The sequence below is a fragment of the Tupaia chinensis genome, unplaced genomic scaffold, assembly GCF_000334495.1.
Source record: "Tupaia chinensis unplaced genomic scaffold, TupChi_1.0 Scaffold000085_1, whole genome shotgun sequence".
Taxonomy (NCBI): Eukaryota; Metazoa; Chordata; class Mammalia; order Scandentia; family Tupaiidae; genus Tupaia; species Tupaia belangeri.
The window spans coordinates 8,567,440-8,578,748 of NW_006159547.1; positions in this window are offsets into that span (position 1 = coordinate 8,567,440).

Consider the following 11,309-nt stretch of genomic DNA (forward strand, 5'->3'; position numbering starts at 1 on the left):
TTGAGATATTTTTGCTATTGGACATGTGCACTCGCCAGAGAGACAGACAGAAAGCGAGATATCACCTTCGAGAAGGGAGGTCCATGCCACAATTCCTTCTCCTACATTCTCCTCTCGGGACACTGGCCATGCATACATACACACCTGGCAAGAGTTTTAAGCCACCAGGTCCAAGACTCAAACTGCAGTGAACTATGTGAGTCCAGTGACGTAACCATTTCGCCATCTGTGAACTACGTGAGAGTCCAGTGACGTAACCATTTCGCCATCTGCTAGTCTCATGATTTACTTTTTTAATATGACTCTGCTTATGAAATTATGGACTGAATCAGGTGTCCTCTCTGAACATTCTCTACTAAAATTTCTTGCCCTTAGTTTCAACACTATGTAGAAAGAACTTTAATGATAAATGGAAATGAATACAGTACAGAATTACACACGAATAACCTGACCCTAATAATCTTATCACTGATGCCAAGGGATAAAAATAGCTCCCAAGAAGAAATAGATATAATTCCCTAGCAGTTTAGAACATGCCTTGGAAAGTCAAATAGAGCTCAATTTATATCCGTACTCTACCACTCCAGATATTTCACCACAGGCCAGTTACTTAACCTTCATAAGACTTTTCCCTCATCTGAAAAACAGAGTTAAAATATTAACTCCTCTCATAACGTTCTCATAAGAATTACATAAAATGAATTATAGTGCTTAATCAATAATATTATAATAAGCACTTGAAAAAGTTTAAAAGTAAGATAATCATGAGGTTATTAACCATTTTTGTGACCACTTTTTAAAGTACAACTTCCTTCTCAAAACTCTGTAAGATTAAGAAACCTTTCCACTTGAATGTCAGGTATGTATAACATAATATGTATCTATTCAAAATGTTTATTGTTCATTATTTGTCTCATCTTCTCCTTGGGAGACTATAATCTTCACCAGGACAAGGATTTTTTACTTTTTCATGCATTCATTATCCCAAGTACATAAATCATTACCTGTACGTAGTAAGAGCTCAATAAATGCAGTTAAGAGTCATAGGGAAACAGCAGTTAGTGTAATGGCTATGTCGCTGGACTCCCACGTAGTCGACCACGGTTCGTGTCCCCGAACCAGTGGCTTAAAGCTCACGCCAGGCGCGTGTGCGTGCATGCCCAAGAGCCTGAGAGGAGAATGGAGGAGAAGGGAGTGAGGCGTGACCATCCCCCCTGGGGGGTGATTTCTCGCTTTCTGTCTCTCTGTCTCTCTCTCTCTCTGTCTGGCGAGCGCACACGCCCTATAGCGAAAGCTTCTCCAAAAAAAACGAGTCATATAATAATACCTACCATACTGTTACAGCACTAAATGAGAATAGTGTGTGAATAGACACGAACATACAGTAGGTACCCACTAAATGTTAGTTATGGTTCCCCTCAATAGATAATTGATCTTTTTGTGGTCTTGATTTTAGATTTTACTAGAGATAGTTGATCCAGAGTCTATGGAAATATTATTTTTTTGATTTTTTCTATGTACAAAATGTAAAATGCAAATTTCATCAATAGTATAGTCTCAGAGCACTGGTAGCATTCCATTCACAAAAAACGATTGCCTGAATCGCAGCTTTAATGGACAGGATCTAAACTCAGAATGGTGAAAACAATCATTGCAGCTACTACTTTTAAGAAAACTAAATCTACCTAGATAGACAGTAATAAATAGTACAGACAGAAAACAAATGCTTTTTAAAATACTGGAGGAATAAGATACTAGAAAATGACTTTAAAAGGCACGGTATAACACAATGACATGAAAAGTGTAGTACCAGAAAACACTCCCTGATGTGCTGCATCAGAAGTGGGAAATTTTCTGTGTGCATTTATTGTAATTAGGTACATTAGACAGACGGTGGGTATAAAAGGTGTGGTTGTCAAAACAAAAAATTCTACGGGAACCAGCAGTTAGCGTAATGGCTATGTCGCTGGACTCCCACGTAGTCGACCGCGGTTCACGTGGTTGTCAAAACAACAAATTCTACAAATAGCAAATGTTTGTATCCGAAAGGGGAAAGTGCATATCTTTACAACCTGGATTGCTCTGGTTTTGACCTCCCTTAAACAAGACCACAAATTTTATTTTAAGAGAATAAACAGTTCTTACAATGTAAGAGTAAGGTCCTAAGACACTATGACTTATGATCTCTGTGGGTGTAAGCCAAAAGCAGAGGAGAAATTTAACTGTCATGAGAAATAGAACTTCATTATATTGGGTCATGGGAAAAGTCATGACACACTTTCACATAGAAAAACAGAAAAATACGTCATGACTTCTCCAATGCCCCAATATTAGGAAATTTCTTGGTGATAGTGTTTGTGTATGATCCACCTTTACTTATAGCACCTGTCATCATTTCAGATAAGATTGTTATTTAAATATATAGGGAATTAGTCTAGTTATGTTAAAAATAGACTTCTATACTCATGATTTAACATTCAAGTGAAAGATTGAAATGTACATTTTTACAAAGGACAAAAACCTTCAAATCCATCAAGCCAGTTTTATCAACCTGTCTAAACAGTTTTCTTTGTTGTGTAATAATTCTGCTATTTTTCTGTTTAATCGCAGATTCTAATACCTCCAATTTGAATATACTCGATCAAAACATAAGAAAAAAATTATCTAAAGAATTCCTGGCTTAATGTTACTTGGAAAAATCTCTCTTCTAACACCCAATTAGAAGTCATTTTGTTGTTGCAACTTGCAGAGGTTGCTATGCAACCATATTGAGAGAGAGAAAGATTTCGAGCCACAGAATATGGGCACATGAATTAAGGTGCTAGAATAAAATTAGTTGAATGTGTATGTGTGTGTAGGCAAATACTGTATAAATTATCAGACAGGAATAAGCTGTAAGTATATAATTTTTCTGTGAAGAGAAAAAAATTAGCCAGAAAAAGCATATTTTCTAGAGGCTTATAAAATTCTTACAGTTAATTAGATCTATCGTTTAATTTGATCATTCAAGCTGCAGCTCAGCCATAGGTGCAAAGAAAAGAATAGGGGGTGGACACTTAGCAACTAAATTGGGCAGGCAGTTCATAATAGTATAAACCTCTTTTTTTTTTTTTCCCCTATTGTGGATAGGAAGAACCTAAGAATACACAGGACTCGCGCTTTGTACTAAACCACATGAGACATTACATGTGACAGGTTGAAATAAGTGATATTTGGAACCTCCCACTTTTATACCAGCAAAAATTAAGGATGGACTAGAAATAGATGTGAATGGGGCATTACCTCAGGCCATTTCATCTGCAAAGCCAAAAGCAAATACAATCGTTCAAATTAAATAAGTTTTTCCACTGCTAATGAAATTGTTTCAATTTTGAATAACTGTTTTCCCTATCAAAAAATAAAAAATAAAAAAAAGCCTTATGAACCAAGAAGCTCTTTTTAAGTGTTCACTACTTTGGAAAATAGTTGTGACAATCTTTAAAATCTCCATGGGCAATTACATTATTTTTGTCAATATCCTTCAGCTAAAGACCACTGGAAAGAAAACTATAGTCAAAGAAGTTGGCTTCACTAGTCACTGCAGGGAGGGGAACTGTGGGACATCTCAGTAAGAGAGTTTTATGGGCTGAACTGTGTTCCCTCCAAATTTATATGTTGAAGCCCTAATCCCCAGTATGTTAGATTGTGACAATATTTGGAGATAAGGACTTTAAAGAGGTTACTAACTCTTAAAGTTTAATGATACCTAGTGGGATCATTAGGATGGGGATTATTCTAATCTGACTCTACTGCTATTCTGAACATAGAAAGCTAGTCTACACAGATAATCAGAAATGCTCTACCAATTCTGGCAGGAAAATTCTCTTCAAATGTTGAGATATTTGAGAACACTCACTTCCAACAAAGCCTCTGAATTAGGCAATCCTAGGCTACCTTAAACAACACCGGTTTCCCTGAATGCCTAAAATTCTCTCTTTATCCCTTACTTTTCCTGCTATTCTATATCCTTCCTTTCTTGAAGTTTTAAACTTCACTTTTTTTTTTCCACTGTACATTCTAGCACCTCATTCTATTGGTACTTAGAAAACAAAAACAAGAATAAGAGGAGTCAGAAAACTGACTTTCAAAAGTGTATCTTCCACTTAGCAGCAGTGTGAAATGACCCATGCTAATTATCCCTTCTTTATACCAGCTTACTCTTTTGGAAAATAAAATACTAGACAGGAAATAAATAAAGAAAGAAAATACAGTATTAAAAAACTATGAAAATAACATACATGTATAAGTATATTGTGTATGACACAAAATAATATGTAGCCCAAATATATATTTTAGAAAAATATAAACTGTGCATGTCACATATGGAAAAAAATCATCAAGTTATTAGGTTGATATTTTTTCAGAATCAGTGTAAATCATCAGACACAGAAAAAATTAAAACAGGCCGGCACATGGCATGGTGGCTAAGGTGCTGGATTCCCCTATGACTTATTGCAGTTTGATTCCCTGACCTGGCAGCTTGCTTTTTCACTTTCCCTTTCTCTCTATGCCAAATTAAAAAATAATAGTAACAAATAAAAACTAAATAAGTAAATAATTCCTTTAAAAAAAAAAACAGTATACTGTGGAATACACTTAATTCCTTTAATGACGAGAGTAAAGGTAGCCAAGATTACACAAGTAAAGCAATCGAGTCCAGTGTCTCTTGCAAAAGTTGGTTCACTGCCTCCTTGATATTGCATCTGGCTAAGAGATGAATGAAGTGTGGTGGAACCTAGTCAGGGTCAGGCGCAAGAGTGGCACATAGCACTTCCATTCACATATTTTTATAGAAGATTTAAGTGCCTGACCAAGCTTACTTAGAAATAGAAATAGCTATGTGCAGCAAGGGGGTGTAGCTCATAATAAAATAATAAATCATAATAAAATAACTAAAAGGAAGGATAAATGGAAATTGATGTATATCAATTGGAACTTAAAAAAATTATGTCAGTATTTCTTTTTTCACTAAATGAAAGTGAGCATGGTACAAAAATGTCTACCAATAGCTAATCCACACAAAACTTTTCCAGAATTTCTTAAAACCACTATATAACACATTCAGTTCTTTAAGAGAAAATGTAAAGTACGCATTATCACCACATGGTGCTTGTGCTAATTGAAACAAATACAATTACTTTATCTTTTCTTATTACATAAAAATGTAATTTAAAATCAATTTTATATCATTCTAAATCACTTTAAGTCATGTTCTCCTTGTATACATGACAATAACAAGAATCCAAATTAAATTGTCAATTAATAAATTTGCTTGAGATTATATATTTTTATGGTTGCCTAGGTAATGGTTGCTATAACTCTAGAATGTATAATTAAACGTTATAGTCATATTAGGTGCTATATTATAAACTCAGATCACTATTTTAAATAGTTATGAATAAACATATTAATCTTTACATTTTTAATTTATCAACTATGCCAATTTGTTCCATCACTGTCAATACTTTAAATGCCAATTTTTTTAGGTTTATTTACTTATTTCTTCCTTTAGAGAGACAGAGATAGAAAGAGGGAAACAGGCACCCACAACGGAGTACCCATACCAGGCAGCCAGGATGATGGGCACACATGCATGTACTCAGCCTGCATAGGGAGACCTCAGAACAAATCCAAGACTCCACTACATGGCCTCAGCATTACTGTGTTGCACTGTTACTACAGCACTGTGGCTAGGCTCAAATGTCATTTAAATCTTTTTTCCTCTGTGTATTCCTCTCAAAATCAAGAATTTTATAAAATATCATATTTATATGTATAGGTATATATTGGTCTTGATGTTAACAGCTATATAATCGAATTTCTATTTTAAAAAAGAAATGCCAAGTACATTTCTATGCTAAGAGTATACAGAGAATATATATAATCCCAAAAGATTTGTAATATAATATTCACTTTTATTAATTAGGACAACTCTTAGCCAACAACCCTTTAGCTCAGAAAACTAACACATTTTTTTAAATTTGATGTAATTCCTAGATTTTTAAGTACTGGATTGAAACCCTTTCTGAAGTACTTAGAGTTTTGATTGGTGTCATGCAGGCTTAAATGATTGACTCTTTTAAGCTGTTGATCATTTTACATCAAGAAGTAGCACAAGCAAGAGCCTAATGTCAGAGGTATAATCAAATTTCATGCCTACAACTAACTTCATGAGTTTTGAGCAACCTACCTACACTCAGAGTCTCAGTTTCTCATCTAGAGGACTTTGATGAAACAATTTTCAGTACTTTGAGATGCTATGCAGAAACAATCTAATAATAGTAATAGTATGTATGAGCCCAAAGCATAACTTAACTACAAATTAATTTCTCTACTGGTTTAACCATAGGTGCAAAAATGCAAAGTATATTGGATGATGTTTAAAACAGAAAGTTTTATATGATTTATATAGATTATTGATATATTTAGCTTTAGGTATTCAAAGTAGAAACTTCCTCATTAGGAAATCTGTCCAACTCTTTATCCAAGAACACAATATTATAAACATTTGACACTATCTATATTCTAAAATCATTTTTTTAGAGAATTTTTTTGTTATAGGGCACATGTACTCACCAGAGAGCCAGAGACAGAAAGTGAGAAATCACTCCCCAGCGGGGGATGGCCACTCTGCAGTCCCTTCTCCATTCTCCTCTTGGGATTTTGGACATGCGTGCACACATGCTCGGTGTAAATTTTAAGCCTCAGGGTCCAGGACTCAAACCATGGTCGAATATGTAGGAGTCCAATGACATAACCATTACACAACCTACGGGTCCCAACTTAGCACAATGTTTTTCTAGTTTGTAGTAAAGTGTTCAGTTGTTTTTTTTTTTTCTTTTTTTGGAGAGGTTTTCACAATAGGGTGTGTATGCTCGCCAGAAAGACAGAGAAAGAAAGAGAGATAGAAAGGGAGAGATCACCCCCCGGGGGGGATGGCCACACCACAATTCCTTCTCCTCTTGGGATCTTGGGCACGCATGCACACGTGCCCAGAGTGAGTTTAAGCCACCGAGTCCAGGACTTGAACCACAGTCGACTACATGGGAGTCCAGCAACATAGCCATTACGCTAACTGCTGGTCCCTAGAGTGTTCAGATTTTGTATTTCTAATTGTGCTTATATTTCACTAGACAGATAAAGTAGATATTGTTCACTTTTCTTTAGAGATATTTTTGCTATAGAGCTTATGTGCTCACCAGAGAGACCAAAAATGAGAAATCACCTCCCTGGAGGATGATCAGGAGCAATCTATTCTCCTCCATTTTTCTCTTAGGATTTTGGGCATGCACACATACACACCTAGTGTGAGTTTTAAGCCACTGGGACTGGAACTCAAACCACAGTCGACTCTGTGGGAGTCCAGCGACATAACCATTACAACAACTGCTGGTCCCTCATTGACATGTTTTAAATCTAATTTTTCAATATTTAACATAAGAGCAAAATAATTACCTTTAAATGTCTAAAAAAATTTTTTATCAGGGAATAGAGCTAGATTACATGCCTTTTAGGAATATTGGTTATAAGTAGGTAATAACATTTTTATTCTGTAAACCCAGTTTGATGCACTTTGCCAAAAGGAATGAGATGGATGTTAGAAAAGCCTTTCTCACTTTGTATATGCCAGTCAAAAATAATATACCTTAAGGAAAGGATAAACTAATAAGAGTTTTGTGTGACCTTGAGAATTGTCTTTGAATTACTTTCACATGTCTAGAATTGTTTTCCAAGTGGGCATGTAAACTGAGAATTTTGTCTTCAAACTCTATGTAGCGATGCTATAGATGCTAATAATAAGTTGTAAAGACAGCACCATGTTCATAACAACATAATTTTAAAGCAGGAGACTTCCCCTCAGTTTAATAATTAATACTGGACTCAGAAAACTAACAGTGTAGCAACCATATATTTTATCACATTTTAGTAATACACTGAGTAGAGTCTGATTTTAAAAGGTATAACCTAATGCTACGTCCTTGCTGTTGGTATACACAAGTAGAAGCTTTTTCACATCTAAGGTGCTATCCTGGGAATATTGAAAATCCTTGAGTATCTACCATAGCCTTTATGATCAGAATTACTGGAATTATTAAATATTTTTTCACAAAACCCTTAAGCACTCACTCTTGTGCTCCAATTAATTCCTTGACCTACTCAGAAAAGCTTCATAAGGACTTTAGGCTTAACTTGAAGTACAATAGAAATTACTAAATTAAATGTAATCCTCTTCTGTCCTTTTTTTCCTTCAGATTATGAATGTAGTGCATGTACTCACTGTATTAGTTATATTTGACTAAGCTGTCCTAAAATATTCTAAAATTTCAGAGGCTTAACACATCAGAGATTGTTTCTTGCTCATGTATCAGTGTGGCTCTCCTCCTTGCAATAACACAAGACAGAGATTTGTTTGATTCTATGGCTTTATCATTCTCATCAGCCTCTGTAAGCAGTCAAAAGAAGAAAGAAATCATGAAACAGACCTATCCATTCTTTAAAGCCCTCAGACAAGAGTGACACATTTCGGGGACTAGCAGTTGGCATAAAGGCTATGTCGCTGGACTCCCATGTAGTCGACTGGGTTCAAGTCCTGGACCCGATCGATGGCTTAAAACCCGCTCCGGGTGCGTGTGTGTGCATGCTCAAGACCCAAGAGGAGAATGGAGGAGAAGGGATTGCAGGGAGCAAACACGTCCTATAGCAAAAACGTTTAAAAAAAAAAAAAAGAATGACACATTCCATTTTCATTCACATAGTTAGCCACTTAACGGCAAAGAAATTCCAGATATACAATTTAAACACGTTCTTGACAATAATTCTGTTAATATAAAAAGAGTGATTATATTTTCAGGGAAATTTAGGATCTGGCCCACATTTACACAAAATTGAAACATTATAAAAATGTATTTTTAAAACCGAAAATCCTCCTTAGGACTACCCTTTAGAAATAACTATAGTAAATGGTTTGTTAGCATATTCTTCCAATTCATTGTATTTGTATGCTTAAACATATTTTAAGTGAGTTTGTCCTGTGCCTAATATTTTTTAACTCTAGAATAAAATGTTAAAATTTTAATGTGGCTAACAAAATGTAAAAGACATCTTCCCTTCCCTCTTTGCACACCAGCCACATAATCTTTTCTTCTATTCATAGAACATTCTTATTTCCTTTATATGCAGTTTTTTTTTTCTTTTTCTTTTTTTCTTCTAAGTGCCAAAGGGTGAGTCCATTCACCAGAGGGAAACAGAAAGATGCAGAAAGAGGGAGAAGACTAAAGCACCCTCAACAGGGTGTGGTCTCACCATAGTTTTTTCTACTCAATTTCTCCACCCTGTTAGGATTTTTGGCGTATGCACACATGCTCATACACACTGGCACTTTTTCAAGCTGCTAGGGCCAGGATTCTAATTGTGATTGAACATTCACGATCTGGCTCCCATAACTACTAGGCTACAGACCAGCCCTGCATGTGTTTTTCTCTACCTGAACTCTTACAATCTGTTGCAGGACTGGAGCTTTCTCATTCTTCAGCTCTCAACTTGAGAGCTCATCTGTCCAGAAAAGTCTGGAGACACTCAGTGTCTCTGCCTAATCAATATGTTTGATTCCTTTTCAGCATATATCATTGTCCCCAATTGTTTTCTATACTTATCTACATTAGAATAGTCTCCAGGGGCCAGCAGGTGGTGTAGTGGTTAAAGGATTAGATTCCCAAATGGCTGACTGTGGTCTAACTTGACAGCTGGACTTGACAGCTTCAAAATCACACTGGGTAAGTGTGAGTGTGTGTGTCCAAAATCCTAAGTGGAGACTGAAGAAAGGATTGTGGTGTGATCATCCCCACGTGGGGGGTTGGTGATTTCTCACTTTCTCTCTCTCTGGAGAGCACGCACGATCTAAGGCAAAAACAAGAAAGGAAAGAAGGAAGGGAGGGAGGGAGGGACGGATGGACGGAAAGGATCTCTGAAAGGAAAGGACGTTATCTGTCTTTTACAATGCTGCTTGCCCAGGATATGCAATAGTGCTTGGTATGTGATAGGTGCTAGATGAATGAACATTTATATGGCTGTGTAATATTCCAACTTAGAATTTATTAGCTTAAAGCCATGACTTGTTGTTTCTCATAACGCTCTGGATTAAGATCCAGGTAGTGCTCAGCTGAACAGTTCTACTTTACATGATATTGGCGAGGTTTACTCACGTACAGCTGCAGTCATCTGGGAGCTCATCTAAGTTGGCTTCTCTTGCCTTAGGAGGCCTCTGTATGTGGCCTCTAATTACCAAATAGTCTAACCCGTACTTTTTAATATCATGGCTGCTGAGATTCAGGAAGGAGGAATGAATTACTGTATCTAGTGAGGTCTAGTATGGAAGTACAGAATGTCATTTCTTCTACATTCTATGGGTTTATGCAAGTCATAGTCAAGTCCAAGTTTAAAGGAGAGAGAAAATGAATCACATTTCTTATAATCCATACATGTACAGTGAAGTGAGGAATTATTGAAAGTGAGGAATTATTCAAAGTCACATTTAGAGACCACATATCCAAGTCTTAATAATTCTGCCAGTTAGGATTCAATCAGTATATTGCTAATTGTTATTATAATAGTTTCAGAGTAGGTTTTAAAATAGTTATACAATGTTTTTAGTAATTAAACCTTAATTGTGGGAATAATTCAAAAAGGTAGGTTGGAGAACCAAAAGAGTCATCAATAGTCAATTTGAGAAGTCACATAGATCCAGTAACCGAAGCAGAACCATGAAAGAGGAGCAGGTGAGAAAATGTATGGGGCAATGTCATCTTGGTAGCTTCATCCGAATAGCTGGTTGTGGACCTGGGGCCACAGCTGGTCAGCAGGGCTAGCAATCAGAAAAAAGAGTTAGACAGAGACTGGAACAAAACCAAGCTAAAACCTGTTTGCACCTATGAACCTGTTGCCTGCTGTTGCTGGTCAGCAAGACTAGCAGTCCAAAAGAAGAGTTGGACATACAGTGGAGGAACTTAAGGACAAGTTAGAACCTTCAAGCAACTCTGTATGTGTTGACCAGCCCAGATAACCAGACAACCTTCAGAAAGTGAACCTGCATGGGACCAGCAGGTGACAAAATGGTTACGTTGCTGGATTCCCAAGTAATCAACCGCAGTTCAAGTCCTGGACCTGGGCACTTAAAACACGCCGGGCACGTGTGCATATGTGCATAAGATCTCAAAAGGAAGATGGAGGAGAAGGACCATCCTCTTGGGGGGGGGGGGGGTTTCTGTCTCTGT